This window comes from Acinonyx jubatus, chromosome B2 (assembly GCF_027475565.1).
Source record: "Acinonyx jubatus isolate Ajub_Pintada_27869175 chromosome B2, VMU_Ajub_asm_v1.0, whole genome shotgun sequence".
In the NCBI taxonomy this organism is placed as follows: Eukaryota; Metazoa; Chordata; class Mammalia; order Carnivora; family Felidae; genus Acinonyx; species Acinonyx jubatus.
The window spans coordinates 20,501,860-20,518,694 of record NC_069385.1 but is presented as its reverse complement, the minus strand read 5'-3'; positions in this window follow the sequence as shown (position 1 = coordinate 20,518,694).

Below are 16,835 nucleotides of genomic sequence, written 5' to 3'. Positions count from 1 at the left end.
GGACGTCTGGGGATAAGTAGGTCCCAGGAGGGGAAACAAAGAAAACACTTAGTTCGCAGTTGGACAGACCTGCTCAGATTGAGGTGCATTAAAAAGATCGTTTTGTTTTTAAGATTAGATTGAAAGGCATTTCAAAAACTCATCTACATTGTATTAAAATTTTGCTGTATTTCAGACTTAGAAAATCATGGTTTTGTGTCCCATTTCATTCGCAAACCATTTGAATAATAAAGCATGCCATAAAAGTGTTCTACTATCAACTACACATGAAGGAAACATTACTCTCTGTGGCACCTGGATGGCTCAGTCAGTTAACCATGTGACTCTTGATCTGAGCTCAGGTTATGATCTCACAGTTAGTGAGTTCGAGCCCCACATCGGGCTCTGCACTGACAGTGTGGAGCCCGCTTGGGATTCTCTCTCTGCCTGTCCTTCACCCACTTGCTCTCTCTCTGTCTCTCAAAATAAACTTAAAAACAAAAACAAAAACATTACTTACTACTTTTTAATACAAGAAAAAAGTCTTTGAGATTATGTTTGGAAATAAGCCACTTGATGAAAAAAAAAATCCCATGACCGTCATAAAAATCAGTCAGTCCAAACTGTTTATTGATAACGTTTCTGCAATTTGCCCTCATTAACACTGGTTAACTATTTGATTAATATCAACTTTAGACTCAGATTGAGCTGCAGAAGGGGCAAACACCAAGGAATCCACTGCCATTCAGAAGCCCTGGAGGTGGGGAGGGAAAGCAATGCAGTTGGAATCAGCACCTGAAATACTAGCACTTGAAGAAGGCCTGGTCACAGAGAAAGGAAGGGCCAGGGCCGAGCCTTCCGTCCTGAGAACTCTGATAGGCTACACTCTGCTGTCACCTCCCCTGACCTGCAGCCTCTGGCTGCATGACCCCAGCTCCCTTGCCAGCTCTTTCTGTTTCTGGCGGGACTGTTGCCGGCGGCCTCCTACTCTGGCTTGAGCCAGGCTGGTCCTGGTCCACTAGTGTGGTCTCCCACTGCCTGTGGCCCTGGCCGTCCCATCCAGCCTCTTGTCCTCCCTGACTCTCTTGGGAATGAAAAACAGAGGCATACTAAAAGCCTGCCGACCATATACCCTGGGAGGTTTTTTTTTTTTGTTTGTTTTTTAATTAATAAACATATCTCCATCACAAAGGACCCGGTAGCATAAAATCATTAACTACTCTGTAATAAGATCCAATATATGTGTCTACTATCTTCCTTTATGAATCCACTTGCATATTCAAGAGTTTGAAGCAAGATGACCTGAAATAAAATCCAATAGGTATAGCCACACTAAATAGAAGAGAAAGAGATCTAAACACGCAAGGCAATGAACATTTCTAGTAACAGATCACAAATGGCAGAAACTTGCAGAAGGCTACAGCTGGTGCCAAACATTAATTTTTCTTAGGCTAATGTAAGACTATGTGGTGATTCTGTGTTAATAATAGCTCAGAAGCTCAGGACTTCTTATCTTACTATCAGGCTAGAACTCGCTTAGTGGTGGACCAAGTGTGTGGAAGCACCGACTGATGCCAGACACGATGGATTTCCAATTAAGATGTGAGCGGGTGTGTGCAAAACCATCTGGGGATTTGAAGAACAGCTCATGCTGAGTTTTCATATATGCCCTAGTTTTCTGACAAAGATTTATTTTTCTGCCTTTTTTTTTCATTTTTTCATAGAATGAGCAAGTTCCATTAAAAAAAAAAAACACTGTACTTTTTTTTAAAGTTTCACTGTGTTAAATATCTCATGTAAGTAGAAGCATGCAATATTTAACCCACAACTCATTTATTACTTAGCACAGTGTCCTCCAGGTTCATCCGTGTCATTGCAAATGGCAAGGTTTCCTTCTTTTTTAAGGCTGAATGATATTCTATTGTATCTATCTACCACATTTTCTTTGCCCATTAATTATCCATCACTGGAAATTTGAATTGTTTCCATATCTTGGCATTAGTATTATGAATAATTGGCATCCATTATTATGAATAATTCTGTAATGAACATGAAAAGGTGGATATCTCTTTAAGATCCTGAATTCGATTTTTGGACATATACCCAAAAGTGGTTGCCAGGGGCTGGGGGAGGGGGAAAGAGGGAGCTGCGATGTAACCAGTATATGCTTATAGTTACACAAGATGAATAAATTCAAAAGATCTGCTGTGCAACACTGTGCCTACGGTTGATAGTACTTTTCAGACAGAAAACAGCAACAACAAAAAATCTATTTTGCAACTACACACTTCATTCAGTCCTGAGGACAGTGTTACAACTGAGAGTTATAATAACATTTTGTGGCATATAAGAAACAGTGGACATGTTCAGACGATTCTGCTTAAGAACACAAAAGCATGTGTATGTATCAACATTTCCATTTTAAATGGTTAAAACAAAACAAAAACTACAACCAAATCATTTTCAAGCTGAGAAGGGTAACACTTGGTGACCTTTATTACTTGACTTTTTAGAATATTTAATTCCCAGAGGTTCCTGGATAGTCAAGTTTTTAGTGGAAATTTATAATAGACTTTTCTCTAAACAGAACTAATAATACTGCTTACAGCGTTTGGTTAATCAACTTAGATTGACACAGATCCCTGGGGACACTCTCAATTTAAAGTCAAAATCACCTGGGGACACTGGATGGCTCAGTCAGTTAAGCATCTGACTTTGGCTCAGATCATAATCTCACAGTCCATGAGTTGGAGCCCCATGTCAGGCTCTATGCTGACAGCTCAGAGCCTGGAGCCTGCTTCGGATTCTGTGTCTCACTCTCTCTCTACCCCTCCCCCATGTACACTCTCTCTCTCAGAATAAATAAACATTAAAAAAATTTTAAGTGAATATCACCTGAATTAATTCACCTCAATTTCTGCACAAAGAGCTAAACAAACAAACAAAAACAAAAAAAAAACCAGTCTACTTATTTACAATAAGGAACCCATCTGTCTTCCTAAATTATAGAGTCATCTATTCATTGGAGTTCACTTAACAGTCCTCATATATGAGTGCATCAAAAATGCCAGACTATGACTGTTCCTTTACAAGGACAAGCATCAGGCAAAATTTATCTTCTGTTGGATCATTCCTATATTCTTTCTCATATACCTAACAAAAAATAAAGCTTAGAAACAAGTTCAGAATTTTTGCATCATTTCTGATTTATTGTCATCTTTTGATTTAATAGGGAGCTACCGGCTAGGCTTTGTCATTTTAATATAAGTAGCAGAGTTTCAATGTGGATGCAAAGTTTATCAGAAAACTACCTGCAAAAATAAGAGTGGATAGTAACCGATTGGTTAATTTCATTCCTAAATGGAATCAGTAATTTGGCACAGTTAATAAACTGGTGTATTAATAAGATGCATACTCTCTTGACAAAGCAAATAAGGAATACATCCTTATAGAAATTACAGTAATGGTTTCATAGACCAGCTTAACTTATTGACTAGTGACAGTAAAATTAATAATAATAATAATTATTATTTAATTGTATAATGTATAATATAATATAATTATATACAATATATAATATATATCATTATAATATGGTATAATTATATAATTAAATAATAATAATTATTATATATCTGCTGATCAATCTCAATGATACCCAAACCCAAACTGTCATTTTGGTGTGCAGTCAATGCTATCTAACCGCATTTTGATGAGTGAATTTAACATTAACAACACACTGAGTTCTCTGGGATATTTCTTTTGTGACTGCCTATTCCAGACAGGCCCATCGGGATATATGTGCCCAAAAAAGAACTACCCCACAGGCCTGCGTATGGATCTTTGGAAACTACATTGATAGATATGCATGATACACCTTTGTCAATCGTAATGTAGGATCTTTAACAGACCATTTGTTTTATTAACTGTTGCCTCCCCACCCACCCCCCAAAAGGATAACTACTTCAAAGTCATTTTTGGCCGATGACTCTGTCTTTAAACTATCATTAAGAATCAATATAGCATGACATCTTGTCCACTGACGTCAATGTACATTTGACAAGTAGTCTGTTTTGGAGGCTAGGTCAGAGAGCAGTTCAAAATTTGGTAATATAAGAATTGAGTGCATTTTAAGAATCTTATAATGTTGGGACTGGCGTTCAGGTACGTTGATTTATAATTTTGTCAACTAAGGTAACTGTCAAATTATCTGGAAGAGAAATTTGGGGCTTTTGAACTCCTTGTTATTATTATTTCTAAGGATAATCTTGGTTTGGCCTATGGAAATATCCTCTTCACCTCCAACACGAAGTGGAATGGCTTCAAGAAAATGTCTTTATGTTCTTTATTTTTGACCATTCTTACCCTAGCTCTTCCCTGCAGGAGCCATATGAATGTGTCCTTAATTGGCAACATAGAAGAGTTGCCAACTACTTGCCAGAGATACATTCTTGAATTCTTTGTTACTCAAGTGTCTATTAAAAGCTCAACTAGGAGAAACAATGTCTGTCCGTGGATGATTTTGCAAAGATACACATTTCATTCATTCCTTTATATTTTGTTCTCACTGTAATCCCAACATCTATGTCAGGCAAGTAGTAAGTACTTCACAATATTTGTTAATCGAATGAATGCATGAGATCTATCACTGGATTAAAACGCTTAAGAGCTAAGAGATGAAAAAAATAAAATAAAAAGAGCTTAGAGATGTGTTTCCAGAATATATTGTTTTATTCCCTGCAAAATTGTTCCTGAGTTGTATTTGGTATGATGCCCTGGGATTGTACTAAGAATTTCTCTCTCGACCCTCCTGTGGAACTCATGTTACTAGAATACACACTCTCTGTTTCATGAAACACCTCAGTGATATTTATTTTCTCATCCTCATATAACAAACAGTCTTGCTCATCTTGAGAAATGAATTTGTTTTTATTTTATGGATATCATGAATTGTGTTTCCAATCAGTTTCCTTCCTCCCATTCCCTGCCATAAAGAAAAATCTGTAGCTCAAAATGCTAACATGATTGCATTTTTCAATTAATTCATTTCTACTTTTATTTTTTCCCTCCATGTTTGTGTTTCATTTCTTACCTTCATATTATTTGTAACTTATGATTTATTAGCATTGGATTGATAGTTGATTATGTATTTTATATATCCCTTTAAGTGATTTCAAATCTTTTTTGTGATAAAATAAGTTATTAGCAAATGAAATATTTAATCCATCAGTTAAATTAAAGATTAAGTTTACTGTATAGAAGAATTTGACAGTTCATAATCTCTGGTTTTAGAAGTCGCTGAGACAAGACAATCTTGTGGAGTATATTTGCTGTTTGTTCTACCAACAACCTACTGCCTTCTTCTGGAAAAAGCAACTCAATCTTCTGGAAATAGCTTTTCTTTCCACTGCATTCATACTGTTGTCTAACCAACTCTGCCTCTGAGGAAGTGTTGGGTGCTCCAGGGATGGGCAACTAAACCAAACTGCCCAGCTCAGGCCTTTCTTTGGTTGTTTCTTGGGGCCAGGAGTGTAGTACGGGTGAGACAGTCTTATCCTATGATGGAAGTGAGATGTTAAACTTGAGGACTGCAAGTGATCACATTTCCTGTCTCACGGAGAAAGCCTAGCTTCCTGTGAGAAAAAGCTGGCACAGAGCAAATAGCAAGCAAGACAGAGAGAATAAGTAAGACAGAGGAGAGATCTGGAAACAGAAATTCCTGGTTCTGTCCTTTCCTGAGACCCAACTGATTCCTGGTTCTATCCTTTCCTGAGAACCAATGGAATCTTTGCTTTTCATGTGGTTTGGATGTTCATGCCTTCTTTACATTTGTAAGATAACTAATTCTTTTTCTTTTTTCTATGTTGGTTCAAAGTGGGTTTCTGGTCACTTTCAAGCAAGAGTCCTTGCTGATGTATATTGCTTCCAAGCTTTGTTGTGTGGAATCTTGTGCATCAACTTGCTTACGAAGAAAAGCTTTTGTTCTAGTCCTAGTCAGCCCCACAGCCTTCCTTTGCACAAGGATGTGGCTTACTCTTCATTTTGCAAGGTGTATATCTGGCTCTAATTTTCATTTAGAAGAAGTTCAGCTATGTCTCTTATAGATCTGGTTTGGAAAACATCTGAATTTTCTTCTGCAAGATACCAGTATCACAGGTATTTTTCAGCAAACTCAAACTCAAATTGTTTGTACTCCTGATTGTGTCAAAAGTTGGACTCAGACAGTGGTGAATAGAGATGTAGGGACATAATAGCATTTTTCAGATTGTTCTACTTCTATCTCTATATCAAGTCAACAGAATTGTACATGCTGGGGTGTGTAAAGTGAAAAGAACATGGACTTTTTAGATCAGGCAGACCTGGATCCATGTCTTAGCTATACAACTTGGCCAAGTTCCCCAGTCTTTCTCAAGTCCCTCTTAGGTAACTTGTGGAAGATCTATAGCATCTACCCATAATGCTGTTGGAGAAAACGTATGCAAGGCCCTAGTGCAGTGTCAACATGTAACAAGTGGGAGCTATTATCACTCTGTTGCCTGCCCATAGAAGGACCTTTTGAGAGCTTTAACAATTTACCTTCAGCTTTCATAACACACGCTGTATGTATGTATCTGCATCCTCTGCATAATTATTACTTATGTCCCTTTGTGGAAATATCCTTAAAGTATATCCCTCTTGGGATTTTGCCCTACAGGAAAAATAAAGACATTTCTGAATTGCTGATTTCTTTTGTATCTAGTGATAGAAACTGTGTGGATTCTTCTTGTTCAGCTTCCCCCATCTTTTTTTTTTTCTTTCCTTCCCCCCTCCTTGTCTAGTGACAATAGAGCTAAACTGAATGCTCAATTGCATAAAACTAGGTTAAACTATCTACTTATTATCTCCTTAACTACTTAACATCTATTAATTTATTCTTTTAGCGATCATATTTTATGGTTATCTTTTATATAAATAAGCATTCTCAATTTCTTTACTGGAGTAGGCAGCAGAGTATGAACAATAAATGCAACAAGACTCACATTAGCTTAGTTCCTCAGATGGAGAATGGCCGGGTCAGGCATACAAGGGTAGTAGCCTTGTGTCTGACACTTGTTGGATGATATGCTCTAGCCTCCCTAAAGATGAGCCTTCAGGCAGTAACTCCATGCTGAGGCTTCTGTTCTCACTTCTGGTAGGGTTTTGTGAGAGACACCCCTGTCTTTCAGACCCCATATTCCGCACAGCCCATTGCCTGTTATCTGTGAAAAAGAACCATGAGGTCCATACTTCCTCAATTGGAGGGGCACCTGGGTGGCTCAGTCAGTTAAGAGTCCGACTTTGTCTCAGGTCGTGATCTTGCAGTTTGTGAGTTCGAGCTCCTCGACCGGCTCTGTGCTGACAGCTCAGAGCCTGGATCCTGCCTCAGATTTGGTGTCTCCCTCTCTCTCTGTCCTCCCCCACGCCTGTTCTCTCTCTCTCTCAAAACTAAACCAGCATTAAAATATATATATATATATATATATATATATATATATATATATTTCCTCAACTTGATACACAGTGTTCACTGCTGAAGGCAACACCAGACAAAAGGCCGTTTCTAGAGCTGAAAACATTGCAGAGGGACAGCTTCCTTTCTTGGTTTCTGGTCTCTTTCACAACCTTGACAGTTAGGGGATTGTTTAACTTGTGAAATGCCTTTTATACAATCTGTTCTGGAAGGCATTTTGTTTATGGGTCTGATACTGTGCCAGCTTTCACAATTCCCTTCTTTTTCTTTTCTTTCTTTGTTTCTTTTGTGTTTCCTCTCTTTCTCACATCTAACATGAAATACAGGCTGTTCTCTGTCTTTGCAGCCTTTTCTCCCCCTTCCCACCATGCCTGTGTCTCAAAGTTATCTATAAGAACAGTAAGAGGGCGGAGGGCGGGGGGGAGGGGGCACCTGAGTGGCTCAGTGGGTTAAGCCTCCGACTTTTGATTTCAGCTCAAGTCATGATCTCATAGTTCGTGAGTTCGAGCCCCACGTTGACCTCTGTTCAATGGCTCAGAACCCGTTTGGGATTCTCTCTCTGCCCTTCCCCTTTCATGCGCCCTCTTTCTGTCTCTCAAAATAAATAAATAAACTTAAATTTAAAAACCTTCAAGAAAAAGAATAGATTAGGTAAACATTCTTTTAACAGTAATGAAATAAAGCGTTTTCTTTCTAAATTATGTATCAGGACATGTTTGTCAATATTTTATTGAAAGTTCCTCATGTAAAGAAAGTTATGAATGACCTAAGAATTTTCAGCAGTAAGCTAGTGGGTTTTGGTTGTATAGCACAATGTATAAGTCTCAGAAACAGACACTAGCCTGTTAATTTAGGCAGTTCCCAAAAGGTCAGGATGACAGGTATTTCAGGCTGGGTTACTGATTGTAATTCTAATTGTCAAGCAGAGAGATGCTCCCTTTTCCTGGGATCTGAAGCCATCAGGATAATGGAGCCTTGAGTGGCCAGGTGCCATCTTTGCCAACCCTTAGAAAGAGCCTAAGAACAAAGACAACAGAGGAAAGAACATTGAGAGACGGAAACACGTGGTCTCCTGTAGCTGCTCACAGTGGACTGTCCAGTTATTTAAGACGATAAATCAGGGGCGCCTGGGGGGCTCAGTCGGTTAAGCGTCCGACTTCAGTCCGACTTCAGCTCAGGTCACGATCTGGCGGTCCGTGAGTTCCAGCCCCACGTTGGGCTCTGGGCTGATGGCTTGGAGCCTGGAGCCTGCTTCCGATTCTGTGTCTCCCTCTCTCTCTGCCCCTCCCCCGTTCATGCTCTGTCTCTCTCTGTCTCAAAAATAAATAAACATTAAAAAAAAAATTTAAAAAGACGATAAATCAATTCCCTCCTTTTTTTTTTTTTTACTTAACATGGTTGAAGATTGATTTCTAGCCTAACTTTGAAAAAGTTCCAACATGCCCATTACTTTTTAATTGAAGTGCAGTATCCCACACTCACATTTGTTTTAAAACAGAACTTGATTTCTATTTCTTTTTGCATTTTCAACTCCAAGCCTTTCCTAGATGGGAAGCTTACCAGTTAGCTACTAGGAGAGCTGTGATACATTTGGACTATAATACGGAGTACAGATCACTATAAAAAAAAATCTCAGGGGCACCTGGGTGGCTCAGTCGGTTGAGTGTACGACTTTGACTCAGGTCACGATCTTGAAGTTCATGAATTCAAGCCCCACATCCGGCTTGCTGCTGTCAGCAAAGAGCCCACCCACTTCGGATCCTCTGCCCCCCTCTCATTGTCCCTCCCCAGCTTGTGCTCCCTCAAAAAGAAATAAAACATTAAAACTAAATCTCAATGAATCTAGATATCTGGATTTATTTTCTAGATTTTTTTTCATTCATTATTTCCAATAGTGTTTTTTCCTTCCAAAAATTAAGTCTGTCATTCTTTCTCAGTTAAACTTACCCATGTAGCTTTGCCATTATAACTTGAATTTTCCAGACCTAATACCTTTAAAAATAGATGCAAGAATCCCAGGATCCTAATTCTGTCGAATGAGTCACTTTTTATTTCTGCCAACGGCCCCTGGGGAATCAGTTTAAGATTTAAAAGTCTTGCAAGAGTCACGGATGGATGTCCTAATGGGTTATGCAGAAGGGTGTGGAATCTGCGGTTTAGGAATGAAAAGCAAAAGAGCACCTGCTATTAACATTCCTCTCCCAACCACTTAACCTTTTAGCATCAAGGGAACAGTTTCATGAATGAATATAGAGCAACTTTATTAATTAAATGCCACCAAATCACTTTACTCTGAACCTTAACTTCTTATAGAAATGACAATTCACTTCCTTTTTTTTAAAAAAAATTCTTTTATTTTTTTTAAAGTTTGTGTATTTATTTTTTGAGAGAGAGAGACAGAGACAGCACCAACTGGGGAGGGGCGGAGAGAAAGTAGAGAGAGAATCCCAAGCAGGCTCCGTACTGTCAGTGCAGAGCCCAGCCATAACCATAACCGTGACCTGAACTGAGATCAAGAGTCGGGTGTTTAACCAACTGAACTACACAGGTGCCCCAAGATTTTATTTTTTCAAGTAATCTCCATACCCACCGTAGAGCTCAAACTCACAACCCTGAAATCAAGAGTCGCATGCTTCACCGACTGAGCCAACCAGCTACCCCAGAAATGACTGTCCACTTTCTAAGCATGCTTGTTGTGGAGAATAAATGAAGATCCAATATATATGTGAGAAGTGTTTAGAAATTAAGGCTGAACAAGCATGTCCTTTCATGATCTGGTCCTTCTTGCCTGTCCAGTCTTACCTTTCACTATTATCTGCCCTCATCCCTCTAAACCCTACGCTTATACCTAAATACTGTCTGATCTCTCTCGCTTCTGCAACCTTTGCAAATACTATTCCTTCTATCCCAGCATTTTCCCCTTTCCCCCAAACCCTCTCAAAACCTGGCTAATCCTCATTCGTTTTTCAGGTTCCAGTTCAGACTCTACTTTCTAAATGTCCCCAAACTGGATTTAGGGATTTCTTCTATTACAGAGCTTCATATATCATGGGGAGACTTGTCTGTGTTTGTATTTGTCACCTTCACTAGCAGGGTTTTGCAAACATCAAACCTGGTATTATGTGAAGGATACCTCAACAATTTTCAGATTGGATAATTGTAAGTCTAGAATTTGACTAAAAGAAATGAATGAATATGGCCTGAAGAGTTTCATGTTGAATTTTCCATAAATGGTGTCCCATACCCTCAACTCTTTCTTGTGTAATGATTTGAACCCAGATGAAGAATTTAACTTGAAAATAAGGAATGTAACTGAATAGATGTCATACCTACTATGTTAGTAATATGTCTTTCTAGCTTAGAAAGGGAACACTATTGTATATGGTCTGCAAACCTGAAAATGTCTATCTTATCCATTAAAAACAATGTCTCAGAAGATAGTAATTATATTTAGTCAAATGGGCTAAATTTATATGATCAACATGTGCTTAAAAGTGTGTTTGGGGAGGGATGGGGGAACCAAGAAGGTTTCTATTGTAATGCAGAAGGTTTTAATGACCCCTGTGGGGAAAGCCTTGCACTTGATGTTTAAAGGGGAGATCTAAGATTGAAAAGGGCCCAAAGAATTCCATTTTTTTGTTTGTCCTTTTTCTCCAGGGACTCCAACCATACCTGCAGGTCTTAAGCACATTTTTGGTTGCACCTGGCTGTTAATTTCTTCTAACTCAAACTTCTGTGTGAATATGGAAAAAAAAAAATACTGATTAGGTTTTTCTTTATGTTCCAACTTTATACCTTGGAAATATTTATTTTTATTTCTTCTTCTACAATGGAAGAGGAAAGTAAGTGGCTTTGTTAAAACAAGAGTAGATCTTGAACATCCTTGAGACCTGCTTTTTCACAATACAGGTGAAGAAATTGAGGCCCAGAGAGGTCAAGGGCCTCCTCCAAGATGGTCTGAGACCTTTCCCTAGCCCCTACTTTGGCTTTTGATCAGCTCATGGGACGTTATGTCATCCGGGTCTGTCTTTGAGTTATTTGTGTCTAGCTCATCATTCCCAAGACCATGTGACCTGACAGTATTTACAGCTTCTCAGGGGCAGTAAGAAGAAGTATGATTTATATTTGTTCTTTGAAAAAGGATTTTACTTTAAAAAAAATAAACAGAGTAATTTGCGGTTAATATATGATCAATATGAGTAACTTTGCTTTTGTTTTTTTCCCATAAAATGCTAAGAAATGGCTAAAAAGCAATGAAGTCTGTGTTGGTGGTGGCTTAAAAACAGCCTTTAAAGGTATTTTCAAAAGAGGAGTTCAAACAAGTTTAGATCAATATCTGATTTTTTTACATAATGAAGCAATATCTGATTTTTTAAATAAGTAAAGGGAATCTCATTTAGCTTTATAAGTTTTATAATGTGTTAAAGCATTATGGTTTATCATCAAATATAATCCAACTTTTCACAAATGGACTGATTTAATTGAGGTTGAGTTATGCTACGAAGTCACATTTTGAATAGTGGAATATTCCAGTTGTCTACAATAAGTAAGGAATTAAGAGCATTGTGCATTGACAAATGAGTTTAAGATTATTCTTATGATCGGTCTAAGCATAAACTAGGGGTCATAAATCCTTCCACTAAAGGATGAATTCCGGAATACATTTTTTTCCTCCAAATTTTTGTTTGGGTAAGTGGGAAGCATATAGTCTAAGAGACAGTCTAAAGACTCAAAACACTAGTGCTGAATGATAGTGTGTGACCTGGCCTATCTCCAACCATCACAGAGACCTGTGGTGCTGCAGCAGTTTCCATCTCCTGGTCCTTTGAGAGGGGCTGACAGAAATGGGCTTGGTTGTGTTGGCCCCGACTTTGCTCTCCTCATTTGCCTGTATTTCTACACAGTTCGTAGCATAACAACAAGCAAATCTGATACTAACCAAGGTGCTTGTGATTATCATGGACCATGTGTTCTTGGTAGCGTGAGAAATATAATGTGAGCATCTTCAGAAGCATGAAAAGCAACACAGAACTTTTGCTTAGGTGGTTTCCGTGTGCATATGTACTTGTAGAATATCCGCCATCTCCGAAGTACATGTCCAACCATTTTTGAAGAAAAGAATCCCAACTTTGAGTTCAGCGAAAGACTAACAATCTGACCTCATCTAATTAGCCTGTCATATTAAATACGATTTTCTTTTGATGGTTAGTTATTGTATTTTCTTAATTGATCTATGTACAAGTTAGAAAGTATTACACTGTTCAAACGATATATATATACGACTCTTTTTTGTTTAATATGGTATGTTGTATCATTTATAGATTTGGGGCACGGGTCTTGGTTAGGGACTCTCTGATAAAATTGTGTCTATGGGAAAATCAGAATAAATTTTCAACATTTCAAAGTAATAGGCTTTTTTTCTGGAATATTCTTTGCTATGAGTGTAGGGTCTACTTATATTTTAAAGTGCATATCATTATTATGTTCAGAATAACTGATCCGTCTAGTCAAATCAGTGACTGGAAATAGTTAACACCAATCGAGAAACAAAATTATCCCCCTTACAAAAGGCAAAGTTGGAGGAGTGCCATTGGTTTCACTAAATGAAAGGCATTTGCAATACAAGAGAAGAAACAAAGAAACTAATGGTCAACCATGGTAAAGGTCACAGACTAGGAAGCAGCAGGATTCTAGCCAAAATGAGAATATGATAATGTACATTTACAGAATTTGCTTCCAACTGATGCTTCTGCTTCCAAACCAGTACAAAACGTGGAAGTTTTGGTGACGATGGCCAAGCAGCTTTTCTGGCTGTGAATACCATGCTGGGAGAGAACAGCAGCAGGTATTGGAATGACCAGAGAGGGAGAAACTGGTTTTGAATCTTAAGTTGAATTCTCTGTTCTTTCCCAGGGGCAGAAACAAGTATACTTTGCAGTCACGTTAATGGTCTCGAAGGTAGATTTTTGTGTAACGATTGTTAATCTTTAACATTTAGACTTTTTATAACCGAAATTTATATTGTATATTAATGTAACCCTCTGCACTAGTAACATTATTTCTGGAACAGGTATTTGCTGTTGATGAATGAAAAGTGCACTTGAGGACAGGTGTCTGTATTCCTGGCACATAGCACAGACCTTACCAGTCACATAGAGGGCGTGGAACAATTCCTTTTGTGTTTCAGGGCTCAAACTCTTTGTTTGGAATGCATGAGGCGTGGTATTTCTGTCTGAAACAGTATTTTAATGCCTGAGTAAGAGTGATGAAGAAGCAAAGAACATTTTGCTTTTAGTTTCCTGTTTTTTCCCCCATCAAACCATTTCTGTGAATGTCTTGGGAAACCCCCTCTTTTATGCAACAAAAGTGTAGGATTATTATTTTTTTTCTGGAGGATAATCCAAGGCAGAAAACATGTTTTATTAATCTCTGCATTCCCAGTGTCTGTCACATAGTAAGTGTTCAGTTAATTTTGGTTGGATGAATGAATAAGTGAATAAGCCCTAGCTCCGTGTCGTGTTAAATCTCACTAAACTGGCCATTGGCCCTTTGTTGAGTGACAAGTATGTGCCTGACTCTGTATTAGTGCCAAGGATACAGGGATGCATACAGCAGGCACACCCCGCCTGAAGTAGGCAGATGTGTGTATGTATACAGTCAAAGCACCATAACTAAAGTGTGAAAGATCTATGGAAGCCCAGGGAAAGGGGGGAGATTTTCTCAGATGAAGTGCTACTTGTGTTGGGACTTGAAAATAAGGGGGAAAAGGCAGTTTTGATTAAAGTTAACCAGGAATTCTTCAGAATATGTTTAACATAACCAAGATTAGCCATAAAAAGTAGACATAGGTAAGACCAAGCTCCCAAAGAAATGCACAGGTAAATGCAAATATATTGCAACGTATCTCCCCAGGTTAGGTTATATAACTCCTTTCATAAGAAATAAATAGTTTAAGAAACAAAATATTTTGGGGCGCCTGGGTGGCTCAGTCTGTTGAGCTTCCGACTTCGGCTCAGGTCCGTGATCTCACGGTTCGTGAGTGCGAGCCCCACATCGGGCTCTGTGCTGACAGCTCGGGGCCTGGAGCCTGCTTTGGATTCTGTGTCTCCCTCTCTCTATGCTCTTCCCCTGCTCACATCCTGTCTCTCTGTCAAGAATAAATAACGAAAAAAAATTTAAAAAGAAAAGAAACAAAATATTTTGAGGATGAAACGGACAGTAGCCGGCTGTTGTTTTGCAACAGCCCCCGTTGTTAATAACACAAGGAAGAGGAAGGAGAGCCTTGTGGGTAAAGAAATGGTAAGTGCAAAGGCACTCAGATGTTGAGGGGATGGGAGTTTAGTGTGGCTAGAAGTTTGTTGGAAAAAGTGGCTATTTTAGTCTGCTTCAGCTACCTTGACAAAGTACCATAGACTGGAGGCTTAAATAATTTAAATAACAGAAATTTATTTCTCACAGTTCTGGAGGCTGGGACGTCCAAGATCAAGATGCCGCTGGTTCTCGCTTACAGACAGCAGCCTTGTCACTGTCCTCACATGGCCTTTCCTAGGTGCATGCTTAGGGCTGCAGGGAGAGCAAGGTCTCTGGTGTCTTGTCTTATAAGGGTATTGATCCTATCAGGAGGGCCCCAACATCATGACCTCATGTAATTCTAATTATGTCTCAAAGGCTCCATCTCCGAATACCATTACTCTAGGGAATAGGGCCCAGTGTATGACTCTGGGGGGGGGACACAATTCAGTTCATAGAAGTGGCTGAGCTGGTCCTGGGCATGCAAAGCTGGGCCAGCTAAGAGAGCACAAACTGTGTCTTGTTCCAGAGTTTGGGCCATTTCCAATGTCAACAAGGAGCCAGTAACAGCTTTGAAGAAGGAAAGGGACATGATCTAAGTATTTTTCGAAAGGGAGTATCTTCTGATTACTGCATCTTGCTGCCTTCCGTGACTCCTTAAATGGGTGGTTGTCAGGAAAAAGGACCTTTACTCAGTAGGATACGAGGCATGGAAGAATTACAATTATTCACGATGTATCATGGGGAAATTATTGCTAAAGAGGTTGTGCTAATATCTTTTGTGATAATCTTTTTTACTCGTGTAATTTGAATTGTAAGAATATCTGGCAGTGATTCCACGAACCTTCAGAGCATTTCTTCATATTAAGTGGGTTATTTTCTCATCGTGTTGACAGATTAGATCACCTCTTCTCTCCTCGTTGTGTGACTATAATTTCAGACAAATCCCCTGGGGCTACCAGTGATAGTCTCATCTCCTTGTTTTATTATTCTCTTCATTTTTCACCTTTCCTTGCTTTGGACTTGAACTTGGGGGTCGTTACATTATTCCCTTCAGGATATTTATTACTGAATAACCCCTACTATGTTGCTCATCTTTAAGCTGGAAAAGATCCTTGAAAAAAATGATTTAAAAATATTTTAAGTGAAAACAACAATAACAGGAAGAGTAAAACCAAAACAGAACAAATGACAATGCCTCTTGTAAAGAAGCAGTGTTTTGCTATCTCGTGTTAAGGTGTGTTTTTGTTTTTGTTTTTTTCCTAAGTCATTTAGCTTATGAACAAGATTTTAAAAGGTTTTGAGCATAAAGGCAAGAAAAAAAAAAAAAAGGTGTAGCATTCTTTCCAAGTTAAAAGCCCAAAGGGACCACAAAGTTTGTGGTGTCCTAGATTTCTGGGTCAGTCTACACTGAAATGATTATTTGTTTCTTTTTGAGTTGCCACATTTTTTAGGTCATTGGTGGTAGGCAAAATTGTTAATGCTACTAGTTTTTTTTTTTTTGTTTGTTTGTTTGTTTTTAGCTCAGTAAGTCTAAAGCCTGAAATAAAATTTAAAATACAAACACATAATTTGAGACTGTGGCACTTTTCTACTTATTTCTAGTATGAAACGTTCAGAACCATAAGCTGTCACATTTTCATACCCTGCTAGAGTTTTATTATTCTCGGCTGAAGATTTTCTTCCCTACAGTTATGACCAAGTCAGGTCCCTGACTTAAGCCTCTGTTTGAGTTCACATATTGGCACTTTTGACCACTCTGAGACAGTTCCCACCTGAATTTGGAAGCGAGCAGTTACTTTTCATTCCAATTCAGGCTGCTACTTCAACTGCACTGAGAAATAGAACGCACTTGAGCACATTCCAACGTTGGCCCCGGTTCAGGAGTCGTGCCCGAAAATGAGAAGACATCTGGGTGGTCCCCCCAGAGCTGGGTTCATCTGCATCTTGGTCTATTGGCTGCTTCAGTGAGCGTCTGGAGTCAAAGCAGGGCTGACTGTGGACAGCAGGAAGCTCTTACCCAGTTTACCTTTGATTCTCTCATTTGCAAATTTTGGAGGTATCTTTCTTTCACCTA